The sequence below is a fragment of the Chiloscyllium plagiosum genome, unplaced genomic scaffold, assembly GCF_037043375.1.
Source record: "Chiloscyllium plagiosum isolate Xiang-an unplaced genomic scaffold, Cpla_swu_hap1 HiC_scaffold_39, whole genome shotgun sequence".
Classification (NCBI taxonomy): domain Eukaryota; kingdom Metazoa; phylum Chordata; class Chondrichthyes; order Orectolobiformes; family Hemiscylliidae; genus Chiloscyllium; species Chiloscyllium plagiosum.
Window position 1 is genome coordinate 51,779,841 of NW_028270177.1, and position 26,482 is coordinate 51,806,322.

General features: G+C 54.8%; 1 long non-coding RNA gene across 1 annotated transcript in view; it reads right to left on the reverse strand.

Moving 5' to 3' along the window:
* LOC148138685 (uncharacterized) overlaps positions 1–9,553 on the reverse strand; it is a 110,285-nt gene extending 100,732 nt beyond the window's left edge. Inside the window, exon 1 of the long non-coding RNA XR_015753805.1 lies at positions 9,456–9,553. This is a non-coding gene — a long non-coding RNA (uncharacterized LOC148138685). The remainder of the gene's footprint in view (positions 1–9,455) is intronic.
* Positions 9,554–26,482: the final 16,929 nt, after the last annotated feature.

Here is a 26,482-nt window from a genome sequence, read left to right on the forward strand (position 1 = left end):
AAGTGCTCCCTCAATACCTCAGTTAGTTCTCATTCAATACCTCAGACAGTGCTCCCTCAGTACCTCACAAAGTGCTCCCTGAATACCTCAGAAAGTGCTTCCTCAATACCTCAGAAAGTGCTCCCTTAATACCGAAGAAAGCATCACTTTGTTGTGTTTAACCCCCAAAGCCCCTTCGACAGTAGCTCCACAAAACATTCACATCCTGAACACTTCAGGGCTCTGGGCTAAGCCCTGCTCCCCCCTTAGATTGTGATCAAACCCCTTCAGACTGTAAGGACCCACATCCACCCGTGTCCAAGATTGGAGCCCAGGTCCCCAGAACATTACTTGTCTCTCTGGATTAATTTTAGAATTCCTACAGTGTAGAAGCAAGCCATTCCGTCCATTGGCTCTTCACTGACTGTCTGAACAGCATCGCACCCAGACTCACATCCTCTACTCTATCCCTGTAATGCTGCATTTCCCATGGCAGCTTTGGGCGGTGGGAGGGAACTGGAGCTCCCGGAGGGAACCCGCACAGATACAGAGAGAATGTGTAAACTCCACACAGACAGTCACCGGGAGTTAGAATCAAACCACTGAGGCACCGTGCTGTCCTCTCTCCCTGGATGCCATCTCATCTAACCTTTTACTAAGCAGTCTCCCATGTGAAACCTTCTCATATGTCTCCATGGTCATCCCTTCAAAAGCTCTATCAAGTTGGGTACATCATTTCCACAAACAAAGCCAAGCTGATCATCCCTAATCAATTCTTGCTTTTCCAAATACATGTAAGTTGTCTCTCAGAATGCCCTCCAACAGCTTACCCACCACTGCCACCAGGCTCACAGCTCCATAGTTCAATGGCTGTTCCTTCAATAATGGCCTATCATTAATCACCCTCCAATCTTCAGGCACCTCACCCGTTGTCACTGATCGGTCCATCTGACAAGGCCATCTCCATCCTTCTGTAACCTAACGCTATCCTCCTCAGTATTTATCACCTCACCAATACCCATATCATTCATGAACCCACTGATTAACCCTCCACCATTCAAATCTAAATCTTTTCTAACAACCACATCAGCAAGACCCCAGCAGTGAGACATGAACAGACAGAGATTTCTAACTGGGCCATCACTGTCTGCTTCCTGCTACTCAGCATTCTGCACCAAATTCCTTGGATCTTGAGTTTTTATGTTCACTATCAGTTTCCAGTATGGGTCCTGATAAAAGCCTGACTGACCTCCAAGCAGACGACAGGAAAGCATTGCCCTTATTTACACAGCTGGTCACCTCCTTAAAAAGTGCACTCCCATTGGTCAGACCTGAGCTCCCCTTAACACAACCATTCTGACTGTTCATCATGAACTCCAGTCCCTGTAAATGCTGATTAATTCTATCTCCCAAAATTGCTTCCAACAGAGGTCCCACCCACGGTGTTAGCCTGACTGGCCTGGAGCTGCCTGGTATATCCCATGTTCCTACTTGAATAACAGGACCACATGGTCAGTCCGACGGCACCTCTCCTGTGGCCAGAGGGGAATTGAAAATGTTTGCAAGTGTCCCTGCTACTTCCTCCATCACCTCATTCGGTAAACTGAGATACATTTCCACCGTCTTTGGAGATTTATTGGGTTGTAAGAAGGCCAGACCACTCAGAACCATCTCTCTCTATATATGCTAATTCATTTAATTGTATCACAGAGCATCTCCACGATTTCATACCGTCCCTGTCCCAATGAGCATTGACACAATGCATCCATTCACTATAGCCTCTGGGTCCATGCACACATTCTCACTGTGTTCCACAACTGACTCGTTCTCTCATTATCAATTCACCCTTAATGTCACTGTAAAGTCCTGTCAGATTTTTATTTCCTCTCTTAGCACTCCTCGTTCCCAGACAAATAGCCTGCAATACGATTTGGAGGAGTGTGGGATGTCATTCTGGATGTGGAATAGCATTGGGAAGCTCAGAAATAAGGAACACATGACTGTGCTGAGTGTGGGGCAGTGGGATTCTTTTGGGATGAGCAGACGGTAGCTGAGGAATAAGCCTCAGCCCTGTCGGCTGCAAAGGGACTTGGATATGATGCAGAGCTGGGCTGAGGAGTGGCAGATGGAGTTCTACCCTGCCAAGTGTGAGGTTGTCCATTTTGGAAAGACAAATAAGAATGCGGAATACAGGGTTAACGGTAGGGTTCTTAGTGAGGTGGAGGAGCAGAGGGATCTTGGGGTCTATGTTCGTAGATCTTTGAAAGTTGCCACTCAGGTGGATAGAGCTTGTAAGAAGGCCTATGGTGTGTATTAGCGTTCATTAGCAGAGGGATTGAATTCAAGAGTCGTGAAGTGATATTACAGCTGTACAGGACTTTGGTTAGGCCACATTTGGAGTACTGTGTGCAGTGCTGGCCGCCTCACTTTAGGAAAGATGTGGAAGCTTTGGAGAGGGTGCAGAGAAGATTTACCAGGATGTTGCCTGGAATGGAGAATAGGTCGTACGAGGATAGGTTGAGAGTGCTAGGCCTTTTCTCATTGGAACGGCGAAGGATGAGGGGTGACTTGATAGAGGTTTATAAGATGATCAGGGGAATAGATAGACAATCAGAAACTTTTTCCCCGGGTACAACAGAGTGTTACAAGGGGACGTAAATTTAAGGTGAAGGGTGGAAGGTATAGGGGAGATGTCAGGGGTGGGTTCTTTACCCAGAGAGTGGTGGGGGCATGGAATGCGCTGCCTGTGGGTGTGGTAGAGTCAGAATCTTTGGTGACCTTTAAGCGGCAATTGGAAAGGTACATAGATGGGTGCTTAAGCTGGGACAAATGTTCAGCACAACATCGTGGGCCGAAGGGCCTGTTCTGTGCTGTATTGTTCTATGTTCTATGTTCTATATCCTCTGAGAGTGCAGCGCTCCCTCAGTACTGACCCTCTGACAATGCAGCTCTCTCTCAGCACTGCTCCATTGACCCTGCAGCACACCCTCAGAAATGACGCTCTGACACAACAGCTTTCCCTCAGTACTGACCCTCTGACTCTGCAGCACTCTCTTTGTACTGACATTTCCACAGTGCAGCATTCCCTCAGTACTGACACTCATACAGTGTGGCATCCCCTCAGTACTGACCCTCCGACAATGTGGCACTCCCTCAATACAGCTGCTCTTACAGTGCAGCACTCTCTCGGTACTGACCCTCCGATAACGTGGCATTTTCTCAGTACCAACCCTCCGGCAGAGCAGAACTCCCTCAGTACTGACAATCTGACAGTGCGGCACTGCCTCATTCCTGCACTTCTGATAGTCCAGCAATGCCTCAGTACTGACCCTTTGGCAGTGCAGCACTCCCTCAGTACTGACCCTTTGGCAGTGCAGCACTCCCTCAGTACAGACCCTCTGACAGTGCAGCACTCCCTCAGTACTGACCCCCTGAAACAACACTCCCTCAGAACTGACACACTGACCGTGTAGCTCTCCCTCAGTAATGTCCCTTTGAGTGTGCATCACTCTCTCAGTACTGACCCCCTGGCAATGCAGCAATCACTCAGTACAGACTGTCCGACAGATAGCATGGCACTCCCTCAGTACTGACCCCTCACAGCGCGGTGACCCCTCAGTACTCATCCCCTCAGAGTGCGTTGCTCCCTCAGTTCTAACCCTTTCACAGTGCAGCGCTCCCTCAGTAGTAACCCTCTCACAGTGCGACACTCTGACAGCATGGCGATCCATTAGTACTGACTGTCAGAGAGTGCACACTTCATCCTTACTGACCCTCTCCCTGCACAGCAATCCCTCCATCCTGACGTTCTGACAATGCAGCACTCCCTCCACACTGACCCTCTGACAATGCTGCACTCCCTCCACACTGACCCTCTGACAATGCTGCACTCCCTCCACACTGACCCTCTGACAATGCTGCACTCCCTCCACACTGACCCTCTGACAATGCTGCACTCCCTCCATACTGACCCTCTGACAATGCTGCATTCCCTCCACACTGACCCTCTGACAATGCTGCACTCCCTCCACACTGACCCTCTGACAATGCTGCACTCCCTCCACACTGACCCTCTGACAATGCTGCACTCCCTCCACACTGATCCTCTGACAATGCTGCACCCCCTCCACAGTGATCCTCTGACAATGCTGCACTGCCTCCACACTGACCCTCTGACAATGCTGCACTCCCTCCACACTGATCCTCTGACAATGCTGCACTCCCTCCACACTGACCCTCTGACAATGCTGCACTCCCTCCACAGTGATCCTCTGACAATGCTGTACTCCCTCCACACTGACCCTCTGACAATGCTGCACTCCCTCCACACTGACCCTCTGACAAAGCTGCACTACCTCCATACTGACCCTCTGACAATGCTGCACTCCCTCCACACTGACCCTCTGACAATGCAGCACTCCCTCCACACTGACCCTCTGACAATGCTGCACTCCCTCCACACTGACCCTCTGACAAAGCTGCACTCCCTCCACACTGACCCTCTGACAATGCAGCACTCCCTCCACACTGACCCTCTGACAAAGCTGCACTACCTCCACACTGACTCTCTGACAATGCTGCACTCCCTCCACACTGACCCTCTGACAATGCTGCACTCCCTCCACACTGACCCTCTGACAACGCTGCATTCCCTCCACACTGACCCCCTGACAATGCTGCACTCCCTCCACACTGACCCTCTGACAATGCTGCACTCCCTCCACACTGACCCCCTGACAATGCTGCACTCCCTCCACACTGACCCTCTGACAAAGCTGCACTCCCTCCACACTGACCCTCTGACAATGCAGCACTCCCTCCACACTGACCCTCTGACAAAGCTGCACTACCTCCACACTGACTCTCTGACAATGCTGCACTCCCTCCACACTGACCCTCTGACAAAGCTGCACTCCCTCCACACTGACCCTCTGACAATGCAGCACTCCCTCCACACTGACCCTCTGACAAAGCTGCACTCCCTCCACACTGACCCTCTGACAATGCAGCACTCCCTCCACACTGACCCTCTGACAATGCTGCACCCCCTCCACACTGACCCTCTGACAATGCTGCACCCCCTCCACACTGACCCTCTGACAATGCTGCACTCCCTCCACACTGACCCTCTGACAATGCTGCACCCCCTCCACACTGACTCTCTGACAATGCTGCACTCCCTCCACACTGACCCTCTGACAATGCTGCACTCCCTCCACACTGACCCCCTGACAATGCTGCACTCCCTCCACACTGACCCTCTGACAATGCTGCACCCCCTCCACACTGACCCTCTGACAATGCTGCACCCCCTCCACACTGACCCTCTGACAATGCTGCACTCCCTCCACACTGACCCTCTGACAATGCTGCACCCCCTCCACACTGACCCTCTGACAATGCTGCACCCCCTCCACACTGACCCTCTGACAATGCTGCACTCCCTCCACACTGACCCTCTGACAATGCTGCACTCCCTCCACACTGACCCTCTGACAATGCTGCACCCCCTCCACACTGACCCTCTGACAATGCTGCACTCCCTCCACACTGACCCTCTGACAATGCTGCACTCCCTCCACACTGACCCCCTGACAATGCAGCACTCCCTCCACACTGATCCTCTGTCAATGCTGCACTCCCTCCACACTGACTCTCTGACAATGCTGCACTCCCTCCACACTGACCCTCTGACAACGCTGCATTCCCTCCACACTGACCCCCTGACAATGCTGCACTCCCTCCACACTGACCCCCTGACAATGCAGCACTCCCTCCACACTGACCCTCTGACAATGCTGCACTCCCTCCACACTGACCCCCTGACAATGCTGCACTCCCTCCACACTGACCCTCTGACAATGCTGCACCCCCTCCACACTGACCCTCTGACAATGCTGCACCCCCTCCACACTGACCCTCTGACAATGCTGCACTCCCTCCACACTGACCCTCTGACAATGCTGCACTCCCTCCACACTGACCCTCTGACAATGCTGCACTCCCTCCACACTGACCCTCTGACAATGCTGCATTCCCTCCACACTGACCCTCTGACAATGCTGCACTCCCTCCACACTGACCCTCTGACAATGCTGCACTCCCTCCACACTGACCCTCTGACAATGCTGCACTCCCTCCATACTGACCCTCTGACAATGCTGCACTCCCTCCACACTGACCCTCTGACAATGCTGCACTCCCTCCACACTGACCCTCTGTTAATGCTGCACTCCCTCCACACTGACCCTGACAATGCTGCACTCCCTCCATACTGACCCTCTGACAATGCAGCACTCCCTCCACACTGACCCTCTGACAAAGCTGCACTCCCTCCACACTGATCCTCTGACAATTACTGCACTCCCTCCACCCTGACCCTCTGACAAAGCTGCACTACCTCCACACTGACCCTCTGACAACGCTGCACTCCCTCCACACTGACCCTCTGTTAATGCTGCACTCCCTCCACACTGACCCTCTGACAATGCTGCACTCCCTCCACACTGACCCTCTGTTAATGCTGCACTCCCTCCACACTGACCCTGACAATGCTGCACTCCCTCCATACTGACCCTCTGACAATGCAGCACTCCCTCCACACTGACCCTCTGACAAAGCTGCACTCCCTTCACACTGATCCTCTGACAATGCTGCACTCCCTCCACACTGACTCTCTGACAATGCTGCACTCCCTCCATACTGACCCTCTGACAATGCTGCACTCCCTCCACACTGATCCTCTGATAGTGATGCGCTCCCACAGTACTGACTCTCTGGCAGAGTGGAAGTAGCCCTATACTGACCCTCCGACATTGTGGACCAATCTCAGGACAAAACCTCCGACAGTACAGCACTCCATCACAAATGACACTCTGACAGTACAGCACTGCCTCAGTACTGACTCATTGACAGTGTAGCACTCCGTCAGCACTGACCCATTGACAGTGTATCACTCCCTCAGTACTGACCCGCTGCCTCGGTCCTGCACCTCTGACAGTCCAGCAGTGCCTCAGTACTGTCTATCTGACAGTGTAGCACTCTCTCTGTACTAACCCTCTGACAGTGCAGCACTCCCTCAGTACTGACCCGCTGACAGTTCAGCATCCGCTCGGTACTGACCCTCTGACAGTGCAGCACTCTCTCAATACTGACCATCTGACTGTGCGGAACGCCCTCTGTACTGACCCGCTGATAGTTCAGCACCCGCTCGGTACTGACCCTCTGACAGTGCAGCACTCTCTCAGTACTGACCATCTGACTGTGCGGAACGCCTTCAGTACTGACCCGCTGATAGTTCAGCACCCGCTCGGTCCTGACTCTCTGACAGTGCAGCACTCCCTCAGTACTGACCCTCTGACAATGCAGCACTCTCTCTGTCCCGACCCTCTGAAATAGCACTCACTCGGAACTGACACTCTCACTGTGTAGCGCTCCCTCAGTACTGACCTTTTGATAGTACATGCTCCCTCAGTTCCTACCCTATGACAGTGTAGTGCTCGTTCAGTACTGACCCTCAGATGGTGCAGTGCTCTCAGACTACATAGCTTCAGACAGTGCGGCATTCCCTCTGGACTGAACCTCTGACAGTGAGGTGCTCCCTCACTACTGACTGTCCGACAGTGCGGTGATCCCTCAGTGCTCACCCTCTGGCAATGCAGCAGCCCCTCAGTACTGACCCTCTGACAGCGCAGTGATCCCTCAGTGCTGACCCTCTGACAGTGCGGCACTCACTCAGTACTGACGCTCACACAGTGCAGAACTTCCTCAGTACTGACCATCTGACACTGTGGCAGTGCCCCCATACCGACCGTGTGACAGTGCGGTACACCCTCAGTACTGACCCTCTGGCAGTGCTGCTCTTTGACTGAGCAGCGCACCTTTAGTTCTGAAATTCTTACAGTGCAGCGCTCCCTCAGTACTAACTCTTTGAGAGTGCAGCACTCCCTCAGTACTGACACTCTGACAGTGCAGCACTCTCTCAGTAATGACCCTCCGACAGTGCAGCACTCCCTCAGTACTGACCCTCTGACAGTGCAGCACTCCCTCAATACTGACCCTCTGACAGTGCAGCACTCCCTCAGTACTGACCCTCTGACAATGCAGTACTCCCTCAGTACTGACCCTCTGACAGTGCAGCACTCCCTCAGTACTGACCCTCTGACAGTGCAGTACTCCCTCAGTACTGACCCTCTGACAGTGCAGCACTCCCTCAGTACTGACCCTCTGACAGTGCAGCACTCCCTCAGTACTGACCCTCTGACAGTGTAACACCCCCTCAGTAATGACCCTCTGACAGTGCAGCACGCCCTCAGTACTGACCCTCTGACAGTGCAGCACTCCCTCAGTACTGACCCTCTGACAGTGCAGCACTTCCTCAGTACTGACCCTCTGACAGTGCAGCACTCCCTCAGTACTGACCCTCTTTTTTTCTATTTCATAGAGTCTTGTGGAAATTTGGAGACATTGGGTCTGCAGATTCTGAGGAAGCCTGAGAGAGACACACAAACCAAACCCTGTCTGAAACTCTCTGTAATAGACTATTCAGAGGCACAGAGTCACAGAGGTGCACAGCTTGGAACCAGTCCCTCCTGTCCAACTCGTCCATACCAACCAGATATTCTCATCTCATTTCATTCCATTAGCTAGCACTTGGCTGATATCCCTCTAAACCCTTCCTATTCACATACTCATCCTGATGCCTTTTAAATGTCACAATTGTACCAGCCCCCATCACTTCCTCTGGCAGCTACCTGCATGCCCTTGAATAAGTGCTCAAACATTCATACTGTCGATACATACTCTAATAAACACCAACCTACGAAATGCTATCATTGTCATTTTCAACCCACTCTGAGCTCCTTCATTACGCTGATTTCAACACAGGGAAAGAAACAGAGTTAGTGACCATCCACCGTAACCCTGTTATAAAACTTATTTTCACATGTGGCTTGTATGTGATTCCCACACCCTCTAATAGTTGCCTGGAAGGTGTGGGTGAGTTGTACTCTCCTGCTGCAGTCCTTGGGTGTCCCACAGTGATGTTACGGAGGGAGCTCCAGGATTTTGACCTGAACCATGTAAAGAGCTCTCTTACTGGAGTGCCCTTTTTAGTTGGGAAGTTATTATAGACCAGGAGGACCCGAGAGCTGCTGTCTTGTCAGAGAGGCCTGGTGGGTCACACACCTCAGGTGAGGGGTGAGGTTGAGAAGCTGGGGCCTTCATGGTAATTTCAGACATGATAGAGATTGAGTCAACAATGTTGGCATCACGAACCTGTTAGCTGTGGTAACTGACCCCCCTTTGTAGCAGAGGGATTCAATCCCTTTAATAGAGCAAGCTTGAGAATTCAACACTAAAATCAATCTGTACGGACGCGCTGGAGACCTGAACCATCAATACAGAGATTGCTGAAGAAACTCAGCATGTCCGGCAGCATCTCTGAAGGGGGAGGGAGAAAGAGACAGAGAGTTCACCTTTCAATCCAGTGATTTCTGCAGGAAAGTTCCATCAGAACAGACCGTTTTGAGGAAGGGTCACTTGAAATGCGAATTGTTCCTCTCTCTCTTCACCGCTGCTACCTGGTGAATTCTGCTGAATTTCCCCACCATCTGTTTGATTGAGAATTTGACCTGATCCAAGCGTCACTGAGTCATTCAGTCAGTGTGCAATGCCCTGAGGCTGCTTCTGCTGAAAGTTGACAAACAGGTTTAAGGCTTAGTAAGGTATTGTATTCGGAGGGCGGGGTACATGGGAGAACAGATACAGAACACAGGCACTTCACAAAGATCCTTCTCAATGTAACTTTGTGATGTTAATTCAGAAGGAACAGCTCAGACCTAACATTTCAGTTAATCAGCCAAGGGGAGTATATATGTAATTGCAAAGACTTCTTGTAAAGACTGTACCGAACAGAACTTTAGTGACTATGTTTGTACGTGAAGCTTTTTGTGAATAAAGTATCTTTTTGAAATTGATATAAATATTTTTTCGAGGGGGACCAAGCATCTTGAGCATGTGGAGGCATTGCCCTTGTCCCTAATCTTTCTTAAATAAACGCTAGACAAGTTCGATACTCCCCGGGTACAGACATCAAACGGTCATCAACGGGAGGAGATGGTGGGATGGTCACAGGGGGCTCAGTGTTGCCTCACCCCACCCGGGTTCGATTCCAGCCTCGGGCGACTGTCTGTGTGGAGTTGGCACATTGTCCCCGTGCCAGCCTCCGGGTGCTCCAGTTCCCACCCACTGTCCAAAGATGTGCAGGCTGGGTGGGTTAGCCAGAGGAAATGAAGGGATCCGGGGATAGAGAGGGTAGGGTGGGATGCTCTGCCGAGGGTCAGTGTGAACCTGATAGGCCGAATGACCTGCTTCCACATCTTAGGGATTGTATGATCAATCCAGAGACTCAAATACTGTTCTGTGCCCTGGGCTCCAATCTTGGAGGTGGCTGTGGGTCATCACAGTGAGAACAGGTTTGGGGATGAACACGGTCCAAGGGGGCAACAGGTTTGCTTTCTGAGGTGTTGAGGGCATGAATGTTCTGTCGAGGTGCTTTGGGGATAAACATACTGAGGGGATGGTTTCTAAGGTATTGAGGGAGCACTATCTGTCAGTACAGGGTGCAGATGGTCGAAGGGTACAGATACACTTCATAGAACATAGAACATAGGACATCGAACAGTACAGCACAGAACAGGCCCTTCAGCCCTTGATGCTGTGCCGACCATCGATCCTCATGTAAGGGAAACCTAAAGTATGAACCCTCAAATTTCTATGACCATATGCATGTCCAGCAGTCACTTAAATATCCCCAATGACCTCACTTCCACAACTGCTGCTTGCAACGCATTCCATGCTCTCGCAACTCTCTGCTTAAAGAACCCGCCTCTGACATCCCCTCTATATTTTCCTCCAAACAGCTTAAAACTATGACCTCTCGTGTTAGCAATTTCTGCCCTGGGAAAAAAAGTGTCTGGCTATCGACTCTATCTATGCCTCTCATTATCTTGTATACCTCAATAAGGTCCCCTGTCTTCCTTCTTTTTTCCACTGAAAGAAGTCCGAGCTCAGTCAATCTCTCTTTGTTAGATAAGCCCTCCATTCCAGGCAGCATTCTGGTCAACCTCCTCTGAATCCTCTCCAAAGCATCCACATCTTTCCTATAATAGGGCGACCAGAACTGGACACAGTATTCCAAGTGCGTTCTAACCAAAGTTTTATAGAGCTGTATCAAGATCTCACGACTCTTAAACACAATCCTCCTGTTAATGAAAGCCAAAACACCATGTGCTTTCTTAACAACCCTGTCCACTTGGGTAGCCATTTTAAGGGATCTATGTACCTGCACACCAAGATCCCTCTGTTCCGTCACACTGCCAAGAATCCTGTCTTTAATCCTGTACTCAGTTTTCAAATTTGACCTTCCAAAATGCATCACCTCCATTTATCCAGGTTGAACTCCATCTGCCACCTCTCAGCCCATCTCTGCATCCTGTCAATGTCCCACTGCAGCCAACAACAGCCCTCTATACTGTCAACGACACTCCAACCTTTGTGTTGTCTGCAAACTTGCTGACCCCTCCTTCAATCCCCACATCCAAGTCATTAATAAAAATTACAAACAGTAGAGGCCCAAGGACATAGTCCTGTGGAACACCACTCACCACTGACTTCCAGGCAGAATATTTTCCTTCTACTACCACTCGCTGTCTTCTGTTCGCCAGCCAATTCTGTATCCAGACAGCTAAGTTCCCCTGAAAACCATTCCTCCTGACCTTCTGAATGAACCTACCATGGGGAACCTTATCAAATGCCTTACTGAAGTCCATATACACCACATCCACAGCTCGACCCTCATCAACTTGCCTAGTAACATCCTCAAAGCACTCAGTAAGGTTTGTGAGGCATGACCTGCCCCTCACAAAGCCGTGTTGATTGCATTAAATCAAGCCATGCTCTTCCAGATGCTCATAAATCCTGTCCCTGAGAATCCTTTCTAACTCCTTACAGACGACAGACGTGAGATTGTCTGGTCTGTAATTGCTGGGGATTTCCCTATTTCCTTTCTTGAAGAGAGGAATTATATTTGCCTCCCTCCAGTCCTCAGGTACGACTCCAATGGAGACCGAGGATGTAAGGATCTTCACAAGCAGCGAAGCAATCACATTTCTCACTTCCCAAAGCAGCCGAGGACAAATCTGGTTTGGCCCTGGCGACTTGTCAATCTTAATGTTTGTCAAAATGTTCAGCACATCAGCTTCCTCAATCTCTATCTGTTCCAGCATGCTTACCTGCTCCTCAATGGTTTCATTCACTACAAGGTCCTTTTCTTTAGTAACGACAGAAGCAAAAAACTCATTTAGGGGGTTCCCCTGCCTCCTCAGACTCTACACACAAGTTCCCTATGCTATCCCTGAGCGGCCCTACTCTTTCTTTGATCATTGTCTTACTCCTCACATCCGTGTAAAATGTCTTTGGATTCTCCCTAATCCTTCCTGTCAAGCCTTTTTCCTGCCCCCTCCTGGCTCTCCTCAGTCCATTTTTGAGCTCCTTCCTCGCCTGCCTGTAATCCTCTAGAGCTGACCAAGACCCTTCCTTCCTCCACCTTACATAAGCTGCCTTCTTTCTTTCGAAAAGAAGCTCCTCCGCTCTCGACATCCAAGGTTCCTTTATCTTGCCCCTTCTTGCCTGTCTCAGAGGGACACATTTATGCATCACTCGCAACAACTGTTCCTTAAACCGTCTCCACATGTCTGTCGTGGCCTTTCCATGGAATAATTGCTCCCAGTCCATAGTTCTCAACTCACGTCTGATAGTATCATAGTTTCCTTTTCCCCAATTAAATATCCTTCCATTGTGCCTGCTTCTCTCCTCCTCCATGGCTATATAGAATGTGAGGCAGTTGTGGTCACTATCACCAAAATGCTCTCTCACCGCAAGATCTGACACCTGCCCTGGCTCATTGCCGAGCACCAAAATCAAAATGGCCTCTCCCCTCGTCGGCCGCTTCAAGGTGCTGAGTTAGGAAACACTCCTGAACACACCTTACAAAACCATCTGCTCGAAGGAGGTTCCAATCTATATTGAGAAAGTTAAAGTCACCCATTACAACAACCCTATTACATTCACTCTTTACCAAAATCTGCTGACCTATGCTTTCTTCAATCTCCCTGCTGCTGTTGGGGGGGGGGGGCTGTAGTAAACCCCTAATGAGGTGACTGCTCCCTTACTGATCCTAATTTCCACCCATACTGACTCAGTAGGCAGACCGTCCTCGACAATGGTAACTTCTGTAGCTGTGATACCCTCTCTGATTTCCTTTCTGAATTCATTGCATGTGTTGTCCCTCAAGGGTTGGCCAGCACGGTGGCTCAATGGTGGGCACTGCTGTCTCACAGCATCAGGGACCCAGCTTCGATTCCAGACTCGGGCGACTGTCTATGTGGAGTTTGCACTTTCTCCCAGTGTCTGCGTGGGTTTCCTCCGGGTGCTGCAGTTTCTTCCCACAGTCCAAAGGTGTGCAGGTTAGGTGAAATGGCCATGCTAAAGTGCCTGTAGTGTTAGGTGCATCAATCAGTGGTAAACGTAGGGGAATGGGTCTGGATGGGTTCCTCTTCAGAGGGTTGGTGTGGGCTTGTTGGGACGAAGGGACTGTTTCCACACTGTAGGGAATCTAAGGATCTATCCTTGGACCCTCCTTTTTCTCACCTATTACTGCCAGGAGGTGACATTGTCCAAAAGCACTGTGTTAGGTTTCACATGTAAACTGACACTGCCCAAGTCCCTCTCCCCATCATCTGTCTTCATTACTCCACTGTTACTCAGTTATCAAACTGCTTACCACGCTCCCACTTCTCGATTAGCTGCAGTTTTCTCCAATGAAACATTGTAATGGTTAGAACCATTGCCTTCAGTTGCTATTACAAATTCCTTTTCCTTACTGCTGAGCCCCTCCCTCACACTGGGAAATATCTGAGGTACACTACATTCTTTCCAATATTGCTGTTATATCTGACCCCAAGGTGACCTTCTGATCAGACATCCACACAATCACAAACACCAGGAATTCCATTCTGTTACACGTTGCTTGTCTCCCTGTGAGAAACAAAGCTCACACACTTCAATCATTGCAGTCTGAGACAAGATCGGAATCAGTAGTGTCCTATACATCCACTTGCAGTTGGGTGTGATGTCCAGTGCCAGGCAAGGCAGAGGACATACACACACCAAATTCAACAAACTTTCGATATTTATATCATTTGGTTCCTACATAGGGTTTCTTATTTCATTGTTTCCCCCCTTCCCCCCCCCCCCCCCACCCCCCCCGTTTACATCCTTCACTTCCCGAAGACTGATCCCACCACTCCTGCTCATCCGGCCTTGTCTGTGAAAAAATGCTTAGTTCTGGCCTCACAAGGCCGTTTGACCTCATCCCACTGCAGGTCATTGTTAGGCATATTCTTTCTTCATCAGTATCTACTCTTTCCATCTGGGCCTCTCCCGAGAACACTCTGATCTCTATGACCTCTTTAGTTAGGTTTTGTCCCTGTGTCTCTGTAAAAATGGAAAACCTACTGTTTATACAGGTTTTCGAGCTTGACTGCATCCCCTCACAACATCTTATCTATTTGCCCATAAAATCTACCATTGTTCTGCAATCACGTTTCATGCTGACATACAATGCTAGCTAATACAAAAACAATTATATATTTCCTCCACATAGTTTCCATTCTTGATGACTCAGCTCTTGGCTGAAACAATTACACACTGGTGTGAGTTCATTTACCTTGTATCAGAAATTATAATTGCAGAAATAACATTAATTTACCAATATCCCACATCCCCCTCACCCCAGCTCCATTGCTACTGAAACCCCTTACCCGTGTCGGTGTTGCCTTAAACTTGACGAATCTGAAACAGAACCCTTGATTCCGTGACTGACCCAGAATCTGCTGCTTTCTGTGTTTCCTGCACAATTACCCCCCGGTCCCTTTGTGGTGCAGCTTTCTACAGTTTCCACCATTTAAATAGCACTCTGTTCTTTTATTATCCCCTCCAAAATGACCAACTTCCCATTTTCCCAAATTATACTCCATCTGGCAACTTGTTGCCCCCTTCTCCTGTGCATCTCTCTCACTTCACAATCCTCTCAGACCTTTACAGTTATGCCTTTTCTGACAGATATCCCCACCCCCCAATTCTTCTAACCGTTTACTGGGAATCCTGGGCAGTGGGAAGCGTGCAGTGTTGCTCTGTTTTCCATGAGACTCTATGGGATGACTAGGAGGAGCTTGCTGCCCATTGGTCAGAATGGAGACAACTTGCCCATGGAGCTGCATGAGCCTTTCACCCCCCATGTTTTATTGATGAGGCACAGCGGCAACACGGAAGGAAAGAAAAGGAAGGAAATCCTGCTCTCCACATCTCACTGACTCTTGGATCATTCTGTCCCATCTATGAAAGATCTGCCCTGTTCAGTCACATGAAGTCCCAAGGTGGAAACTCCTAGAAACCCACATAGATTTCCCCCTGAACTAACTGCTGACCTCCACAAGGGGTAATGTGTCCAGTCATCCTGGGCCAGGAGGAGGGGATGGTGTGAGTTTCTAACCTGAACTGACAGTGATGGATTTTATAAACTTGTATTACAGGATACTACAGGTGGACATTCAGCTGGTAATCTCAGTAACTGTAACGCCAAACTCTTACTCAATTCATCAGGACCGGGATATTCACATTGTGCGTGAACATTGTGTTCCAGCTCAATCCCATTTACTGCAGAAAAGTTCTCCTTTCAATCATCCCATTCTCTCAATAGTTCTCCCCACACCTTCAATGTGTCCTGTAATCCTTGTATAATGAGCTGATGGGTGTCAGGTTTATTATTATAACGGGTAACGTTTGTAAACCCCTCTGTCACAGCTCCCCTCAATTTCCTTTGCTACAAGGAGAACAATCTCAGTTTCTCCAAATCCCTGATTCCCCAATATCTGTTTGCTCTCTATAAGGTACACATCTGGGTTGTGTTGGAACATTCCCCACTTGCCTGCATCAGTGCAGCTCCCAGCAATGTTAAACAACGTGAACATTCTCCAGGACAAAGCACTGTGCCTGAGTGGTGTCCCATCCACCACCTTCAGCATTCCCTCTCACTACCCCCGAGGTACAGTGTCATCACTGTGTAAGAGGCAAAGTCAGTAATGTCCTACCAGACCATAGGGCTGCTCTCTCATTAGGGAGAGATGACTGGTGGTGATTTAACCTGAAGGTTACCCCAGCCCAGGCAAGGGGAGAGGTTGGGAAGGAGAGCCCACCTATTGTAGATCGATATTATCTACACCATGTATCAGCAACAACTATATCATACCAATGAATAATGTAAAAGAATATCCAAAACATGCTGCTACAATCCCCCATTCCTTGAACCATCCTGGTAAATCCCCTGTGCCCCATCTCAGGGACCCTGCCATCCTTCCCAATGTGTAGGCGATCTCTGGTTTGCACAGACCCAGCTGCTCTGTGTTCCTGTGGGTGATGCCATCATCGAGCAACAGTTGCACTAAACCTGGGTCTGTGAGTGTGGGAGACACAGAATTCCCAACAGCATTTAAGACACATTTCGGTGCACACTGTGATACCAAGACAGATGGTGCGAATGACAGTGTATTGGAAAATGGATCAGGATAGTTTGGTTATAGTTTTCTTTACTGGCACAGACTCAATGGCCCACAGAGCCTTTTTCTATGCTGTAAACCTCAACAAACTTAATATAGGAATATGACCGGCCACCTTTGAAACCAGGTCAGAAAAAATGATAGTAGATTAGATGACACATGATTGGTGAATGTGTTTGGGAGGAAAGTGAGATGGAGCGGTTTAGGAGGAAATTCTGGAGCTCGATGCAGGAATCTGAAAGAGCCATTATCAAGTGAGAAATAAAAATGGGATATCCTAAAGGCTGCAATCAAAGAAAGGCACATATAGCACAACTTTCAGAGACTGGAGGGGATTAGAGTTAGGGAGGTGTCTGAGGCTGGAGAGGAATTATTAGAGATAAGGAAGATGTTCGCCGAGCTGGGAATTTGTGTTGCAGACGTTTCGTCCCCTGTCTAGGTGACATCCTCAGTGCTTGGGAGCCTCCTGTGACGCGCTTCTGTGATTTTTCCTCCGGCATTTATAGTGGCCTGTCTCTGCCGCTTCCGGTTGTCAGTTCCTGAACCACTATAAATGTCGGAAAAAACATCCCAGAAGGGCTTCACAGGAGGCTCCCAAGCACTGACGATGTCACCTAGACAGGGGACAAAACATCTGCAACACAAATTCCAAGCTCGGCGAACAGAACCACAACAACGAGCACCCGAGCTACAAATCTTCTCACAAACTTGGAAGATAAGGAAGAGTTGTGAGGCTGGGTGAGGTGACAGAGATAGGGAGAGATGTGAAGAGGGAGGGATGCAGAGATAGCAAGAATTAGAGTCGTAATGTTATGTAGCATGGAAACAGACCCTGTGATCCAATCAATCCATGTCAAACATAATTCCAAACTGAGGTAATCTCACCTGCCTCCCCTTGGTCCACATGTATCCAAACATTTCCTATGAGGTACCTGTCCAAATGGGTTTCCCGTAGTGCCACTGTGGTGTGGAAACTGGCCATTTAGTGTCAGAGCCATTGAGATGTACAACATGGAAACAGACCCTTCCATCCAACCCATCCATGCTGACCAGATATCCTAAGCTGGAAATGTGTTGCTGGAAAAGCGCAGCAGGTCAGGCAGCATTCAGGGAACAGGAGAATTGACGTTTCGGGCATAAGCCCTTCTTCGGGCTTATGCCCGAAACGTTGATTCTCCTGTTCCCTGGATGCTGCCTGACCTGCTGCGCTTTTCCAGCAACACATTTTCAGCTCTGATCTGCAGCATCTGCAGACCTCACTTTTTCCACCGACCAGATATCCTAACCCAATCTAGTCCCACCTGCCAGCACCCGGCCCATATCCCTCCAAATCCCGGAAGACTGGTGCCATTATTTGAGAAAGGCGGTAAGGAAAATTCAGCAAACTACAGACCGGTGAGCCTGTAGTCAGTAGAAGGCAAGTTGTTGGAAGGGCGTATGAGGGGTAGGATGTACATGTAATTGGAAAGACAAGAATGATTAGTGATAGTCAGCATGGCTTTGTGCATGGAAATCACTATCTTGGACTTCAGAAAGACGGTCAGCAAGGGTCCACATAACACACAGGTTAGCAAGTTCATCACCATAGAATACAAGGAGATGGGGAGATTTGGATACAAAATTGGCTGGAAGGTCATAGAGTCATAGAGATATACAGCACAGAAACAGACCCTTCGGTCCAACCTGTCCATGCTGACCAGGTATCCCAACCCATCCTAGTCCCACCTGCCAGCATCTGGCCCATTTCCCGCTAAACCCTTCCAAATCATGTTCCCACCGACAGAGGCACCTCAGTTATGTGAACGGATTGGGTGGGCACTAATTCATTCGGATAATCAATGATTCGGTGAATTGATTAAATGCCTTTCCTCTGGGGCTCGGAGTTTTCAAAGTCTGCTCCCCATTCAGGAGACTGCAGCAGCACACAGCACGAATGCCCACCCACACACGGCCCCCAGCCTAACCCCTACCGCCGTGCAACACCGTTCCCAGCCTGACCCTCACTGTCGTCCACACACCACCCCCAGCCTGACCCTCACTGCGTCCCACACACGGCCCCCAGCCTGACCCCTACCGCCGTGCAACACCAGCCCCAGCCTGACCCTCACTGTCGTCCACACACCACCCCCAGCCTGACCCACACTGCCTCCCACACACCGCCCCCAGCCTGACCCTCACTGCGTCCCACACACCGCCCCCAACCTGACCCTCACTCCGTCCCACACACCGCCCCCAGCCTGACCCTCAAAGTCGTCCACACACCACCCCCAGCCTGACCCTCACTGCCGCCCACACACCACCCCCAGCCTGACCCTCACTGTCGTCCACACACCACCCCCAGCCTGACCCACACTGCCTCCCACACACGACCATCAGCCTGACCCCTACCGCCGTGCACCACCAGCCCCAGCCTGACCCTCACTGCTGCCCACACACCGTCCCCAGCCTGACCCTCACTGTGTCCCACACACCGTCCCCAGCCTGACCCTCACTCCGTCCCCCACACCGTCCCCAGCCTGACCCTAACTCCGTCCCACACACCGTCCCCAACCTGACCCTCACTCCGTCCCACACACCGTCCACAGCCTGACCCTCAGTCCGTCCCACACACCGTCCCCAGCCTGACCCTCACTGTGTCCCACACACCGTCCCCAGCCTGACCCTCACTGCGTCCCACACACCGTCCCCAGCCTGACCCTCACTGCGTCCCTCACACTGTCCCCAGCCTGACCCTCACTGCCGCCCACACACCACCCCCAGCCTGACCCTCACTGCGTCCCACACACCGCCCCCAGCCTGACCCTCACTCCGTCCCACACACCGTCTCCAGCCTGACCCTCACTCCGTCTCACACACCGTCCCCAGCCTGACCCTCACTGCGTCCCACACACCGTCCCCAGCCTGACCCTCACTCCGTCCCACACACCGCCCCCAGCCTGACCCTCACTGCCTCCCACACACCGTCCCCAGCCTGACCCTCACTGCGTCCCACACACCGCCCCCAACCTGACCCTCACTCCGTCCCACACACCGTCCCCAGCCTGACCCTCACTGTGTCCCTCACACCGCCCCCAGCCTGACCCTCACTGTGTCCCACACACCGTCCCCAGCCTGACACTCACTGCGTCCCACACACCGTCCCCAGCCTGACCCTCACTCCGTCCCACACACCGTCCCCAGCCTGACCCTCACTGCGTCCCTCACACCGTCCCCAGCCTGACCCTCACTCCGTCCCACATACCGTCCCCAGCCTGAACCTCACTGCGTCCCACACACCGTCCCCAGACTGTCCCTCACTCCGTCCCACACACCGCCCCCAGCCTGACCCTCACTCCGTCCCACACACCGTCCCCAGCCTGACCCTCACTCCGTCCCACACACCGTCCCCAGCCTGACCCTCACTGCGTCCCACACACCGCCCCCAGATGACCCTCACTCCGTCCCACACACCGTTCCCAGCCTGACCCTCACTCCGTCCCACTCACCGTCCCAGCCTGACCCTCACTCCGTCCCACACACCGTCCCCAGCCTGAACCTCACTGCGTCACACACACCGTCCCCAGCCTGACCCTCACTCCGTCCCACACACAGTCCCCAGCCTGACCCTCACTCCGTCCCACACACCGTCCCCTGCCTGACCTTCACTCAGTCCCACACACCGTCCCCAGCCTGACCCTCACTGCGTCCCACACACCGTCCCCAGCTTGACCCTCACTCCGTCCCACACACCGTCCCCAGCCTGACCCTCACTGCGTCCCACACACCGTCCCCAGCCTGACCCTCACTGTGTCCCACACACCGTCCCCAGACTGACCCTCACTGTGTCCCACACACCGCCCCCAGCCTGACCCTCACTGCGTCCCACACACCGTCCCCAGCCTGACCCTCACTCCGTCCCACACACCGTCCCCAGCCTGACCCTCACTGTGTCCCACACACCGTCCCCAGCCTGACCCTCACTGCCTCCCACACACCGTCCCCAGCCTGACCCTCACTCCGTCCCACACACCGTCCCCAGCTTGACCCTCACTGCGTCCCTCACACCGTCCCCAGCCTGACCCTCACTCCGTCCCACACACCGTCCCCAGCCTGAACCTCACTGCGTCCCACACACCGTCCCCAGACTGACCCTCACTCCGTCCCACACACCGCCCCCAGCCTGACCCTCACTCCATCCCACACACCGTCCCCAGCCTGACCCTCACTCCGGCCCACACACCGTCCCCAGCCTGACCCTCACTCCGTCCCACACACCGTCCCCAGCCTGACCCTCACTGCGTCCCACACACCGTCCCCAGCCTGACCCTCACTCCGTCCCACACACCGTCCCCAGCCTGACCCTCACGCAGACCCACACACCGTCCCCAGACTGACCCTCACTCCGTCCCACACACCGTCCCCAGCCTGACCCTCACTCCGTCCCACACACTGCCCCCAGCCTGACCCTCACTCCGTCCCACACACCGTCCCCAGCCTGACCCTCACTCCGTCCCACACACTGTCCACAGCCTGACCCTCACTGTGTCCCACACACCACCCCCAGCCTGACCCTCACTCCGTCCCACACACCGACCCCAGCCTGACCCTCACTCCGTCCCACACACCCTACCCAGCCTGACCCTCACTCCGTCCCACACACCGTCCCCAGCCTGACCCTCACTCCGTCCCACACACCGTCCCCAGCCTGACCCTCACTCCGTCCCACACACCGTCCCCAGCCTGACCCTCACACCGTCCCACACACCACCCCCAGCCTGACCCTCACTCCGTCCCACACACCGTCCGCAGAGTGACCCTCACTCCGTCCCACACACCGCCCCCAGCCTGACCCTCACTCCGTCCCACACACCGTCCCCAGCCTGACCCTCACTCCGTCCCACACACCGTCCCCAGCCTGACCCTCACTCCGTCACACACACCGTCCAGAGCCTGACCCTCACTCCGTCCCACACACCGCCCCCAGCCTGACCCTCACTCCGTCCCACACACCGTCCCCAGCCTGACCCTCACTGCTGTCCACACACAGTCCCCAGCCTGACCCTCACTCCGTCCCACACACCCTACCCAGCCTGACCCTCACTCCGTCCCACACACGTTCCCAGCCTGACCCTCACTCCGTCCCACACACCGCCCCCAGCCTGACCCTCACTCAGTCCCACACACCCTACCCAGCCTGACCCTCACTCTGTCCCACACACAGTCCCCAGCCTGACCCTCACTGCTGTCCACACACCGTCCCCAGCCTGACCCTCACTCCGTCCCACACACCCTACCCAGCCTGACCCTCACTCCGTCCCACACACAGTCCCCAGACTGACCCTCACTGTGTCCCACACACCGTCCCCAGCCTGATCCAAACTGCGTCCCACACACCGCCCCCAGACTGACCCTCACTCCGTCACACACACCATTCCCAGCCTGACCCTCACTCCGTCCCACTCACCGTCCCAGCCTGACCCTCACTCCGTCCCACACACCGTCCCCAGCCTGAACCTAACTCCGTCCCACACACCGTCCCCAGCCTGACCCTCACTGCGTCCCACACACCGTCCCCAGCCTGACCCTCACTCCGTCCCACACACCGTCCCCAGCCTGACCCTCACTGCGTCCCACACACCGTCCCCAGCATGACCCTCACTCCGTCCCACACACCGTCCCCCGCCTGACCCTCACTGCGTCCCACACACCGTCCCCAGCCTGAGCCTCACTGCCTCCCACACACCGTCCCCAGCCTGACCCTCACTGTGTCCCACACACCGTCCCCAGCCTGACCCTCACTGCCTCCCACACACCGTCCCCAGCCTGACCCTCACTCCGTCCCACACACCGTCCCCAGCCTGACCCTCACTGCGTCCCACACACCGCCCCCAGATGACCCTCACTCCGTCCCACACACCGTTCCCAGCCTGACCCTCACTCCGTCCCACTCACCGTCCCAGCCTGACCCTCACTGTGTCCCACACACCGTCCCCAGCCTGACCCTCACTGCCTCCCACACACCGTCCCCAGCCTGACCCTCACTCCGTCCCACACACCGTCCCCAGCCTGACCCTCACTGCGTCCCACACACCGCCCCCAGATGACCCTCACTCCGTCCCACACACCGTTCCCAGCCTGACCCTCACTCCGTCCCACTCACCGTCCCAGCCTGACCCTCACTCCGTCCCACACACCGTCCCCAGCCTGAACCTCACTGCGTCACACACACCGTCCCCAGCCTGACCCTCACTCCGTCCCACACACAGTTCCCAGCCTGACCCTCACTCCGTCCCACACACCGTCCCCTGCCTGACCTTCACTCAGTCCCACACACCGTCCCCAGCCTGACCCTCACTGCGTCCCACACACCGTCCCCAGCTTGACCCTCACTCCGTCCCACACACCGTCCCCAGCCTGACCCTCACTGCGTCCCACACACCGTCCCCAGCCTGACCCTCACTGTGTCCCACACACCGTCCCCAGACTGACCCTCACTGTGTCCCACACACCGCCCCCAGCCTGACCCTCACTGCGTCCCACACACCGTCCCCAGCCTGACCCTCACTCCGTCCCACACACCGTCCCCAGCCTGACCCTCACTGTGTCCCACACACCGTCCCCAGCCTGACCCTCACTGCCTCCCACACACCGTCCCCAGCCTGACCCTCACTCCGTCCCACACACCGTCCCCAGCTTGACCCTCACTGCGTCCCTCACACCGTCCCCAGCCTGACCCTCACTCCGTCCCACACACCGTCCCCAGCCTGAACCTCACTGCGTCCCACACACCGTCCCCAGACTGACCCTCACTCCGTCCCACACACCGCCCCCAGCCTGACCCTCACTCCATCCCACACACCGTCCCCAGCCTGACCCTCACTCCGGCCCACACACCGTCCCCAGCCTGACCCTCACTCCGTCCCACACACCGTCCCCAGCCTGACCCTCACTGCGTCCCACACACCGTCCCCAGCCTGACCCTCACTCCGTCCCACACACCGTCCCCAGCCTGACCCTCACGCAGACCCACACACCGTCCCCAGACTGACCCTCACTCCGTCCCACACACCGTCCCCAGCCTGACCCTCACTCCGTCCCACACACTGCCCCCAGCCTGACCCTCACTCCGTCCCACACACCGTCCCCAGCCTGACCCTCACTCCGTCCCACACACTGTCCACAGCCTGACCCTCACTGTGTCCCACACACCACCCCCAGCCTGACCCTCACTCCGTCCCACACACCGACCCCAGCCTGACCCTCACTCCGTCCCACACACCCTACCCAGCCTGACCCTCACTCCGTCCCACACACCGTCCCCAGCCTGACCCTCACTCCGTCCCACACACCGTCCCCAGCCTGACCCTCACTCCGTCCCACACACCGTCCCCAGCCTGACCCTCACACCGTCCCACACACCACCCCCAGCCTGACCCTCACTCCGTCCCACACACCGTCCGCAGAGTGACCCTCACTCCGTCCCACACACCGCCCCCAGCCTGACCCTCACTCCGTCCCACACACCGTCCCCAGCCTGACCCTCACTCCGTCCCACACACCGTCCCCAGCCTGACCCTCACTCCGTCACACACACCGTCCAGAGCCTGACCCTCACTCCGTCCCACACACCGCCCCCAGCCTGACCCTCACTCCGTCCCACACACCGTCCCCAGCCTGACCCTCACTGCTGTCCACACACAGTCCCCAGCCTGACCCTCACTCCGTCCCACACACCCTACCCAGCCTGACCCTCACTCCGTCCCACACACGTTCCCAGCCTGACCCTCACTCCGTCCCACACACCGCCCCCAGCCTGACCCTCACTCAGTCCCACACACCCTACCCAGCCTGACCCTCACTCTGTCCCACACACAGTCCCCAGCCTGACCCTCACTGCTGTCCACACACCGTCCCCAGCCTGACCCTCACTCCGTCCCACACACCCTACCCAGCCTGACCCTCACTCCGTCCCACACACAGTCCCCAGACTGACCCTCACTGTGTCCCACACACCGTCCCCAGCCTGATCCAAACTGCGTCCCACACACCGCCCCCAGACTGACCCTCACTCCGTCACACACACCATTCCCAGCCTGACCCTCACTCCGTCCCACTCACCGTCCCAGCCTGACCCTCACTCCGTCCCACACACCGTCCCCAGCCTGAACCTAACTCCGTCCCACACACCGTCCCCAGCCTGACCCTCACTGCGTCCCACACACCGTCCCCAGCCTGACCCTCACTCCGTCCCACACACCGTCCCCAGCCTGACCCTCACTGCGTCCCACACACCGTCCCCAGCATGACCCTCACTCCGTCCCACACACCGTCCCCCGCCTGACCCTCACTGCGTCCCACACACCGTCCCCAGCCTGAGCCTCACTGCCTCCCACACACCGTCCCCAGCCTGACCCTCACTGTGTCCCACACACCGTCCCCAGCCTGACCCTCACTGCCTCCCACACACCGTCCCCAGCCTGACCCTCACTCCGTCCCACACACCGTCCCCAGCTTGACCCTCACTGCGTCCCTCACACCGTCCCCAGCCTGACCCTCACTCCGTCCCACACACCGTCCCCAGCCTGAACCTCACTGCGTCCCACACACCGTCCCCAGACTGACCCTCACTCCGTCCCACACACCGCCCCCAGCCTGACCCTCACTCCATCCCACACACCGTCCCCAGCCTGACCCTCACTCCGGCCCACACACCGTCCCCAGCCTGACCCTCACTCCGTCCCACACACCGTCCCCAGCCTGACCCTCACTGCGTCCCACACACCGTCCCCAGCCTGACCCTCACTCCGTCCCACACACCGTCCCCAGCCTGACCCTCACTCCGACCCACACACCGTCCCCAGACTGACCCTCACTCCGTCCCACACACCGTCCCCAGCCTGTCCGTCACTCCGTCCCACACACTGCCCCCAGCCTGACCCTCACTCCGTCCCACACACCGTCCCCAGTCTGATCCACACTGCGTCCCACACACCGCCCACAGACTGACCCTCGCTCCGTCCCACACACCGTTCCCAGCCTGATCCTCACTCCGTCCCACTCACCGTCCCCAGCCTGACCCTCACTCTGTCCCACACACCGCCCCCAGCCTGACCCTCACTCCGTCCCACACACTGTCCCCAGCCTGACCCTCACTGAGTCCCACACACCGTCCCCAGCCTGACCCTCACTCCATCCTACACACCGTCCCCAGCCTGACCCTCACTCCGTCCCACACACCGTCCCCAGCCTGACCCTCACTCCGTCCCACACATCGTCCCCAGCCTGACCCTCACTCCGTCCCACACACCGTCCCCAGCCTGACCCTCACTCCGTCCCACACACGTCCCCAGCCTGACCCTCACACCGTCCCACACACGTCCCCAGCCTGACCCTCACTGCGTCCCACACACCTCGCCCAGCAAGACCCTCACTCCGTCCCACACACCGCCCCCAGCCTGACCCTCACTGCGTCCCACACACGGTCCCCAGCCTGACCCTCACTCCGTCCAACACACCGTCCCCAGCCTGACCCTCACTCCGTCCCACACACCGCCCCCAGACTGACCCTCACTGCCTCCCACACACCGTCCCCAGCCTGACCCTCACTGCGTCCCACACACAGTCCCCAGCCTGACCCTCACTCCGTCCCTCACACCGTCCCCAGCCTGACCCTCACTCCGTCCCACACACCGTCCCCAGCCTGACCCTCACTGCGTCCCACACACCGTCCCCAGCCTGACCCTCACTCCGTCCCACACACCGTCCCCAGCCTGACCCTCACTCCGTCCCACACACCCTACCCAGCCTGACCCTCACTCCGTCCCACACACCGTCCCCAGCCTGACCCT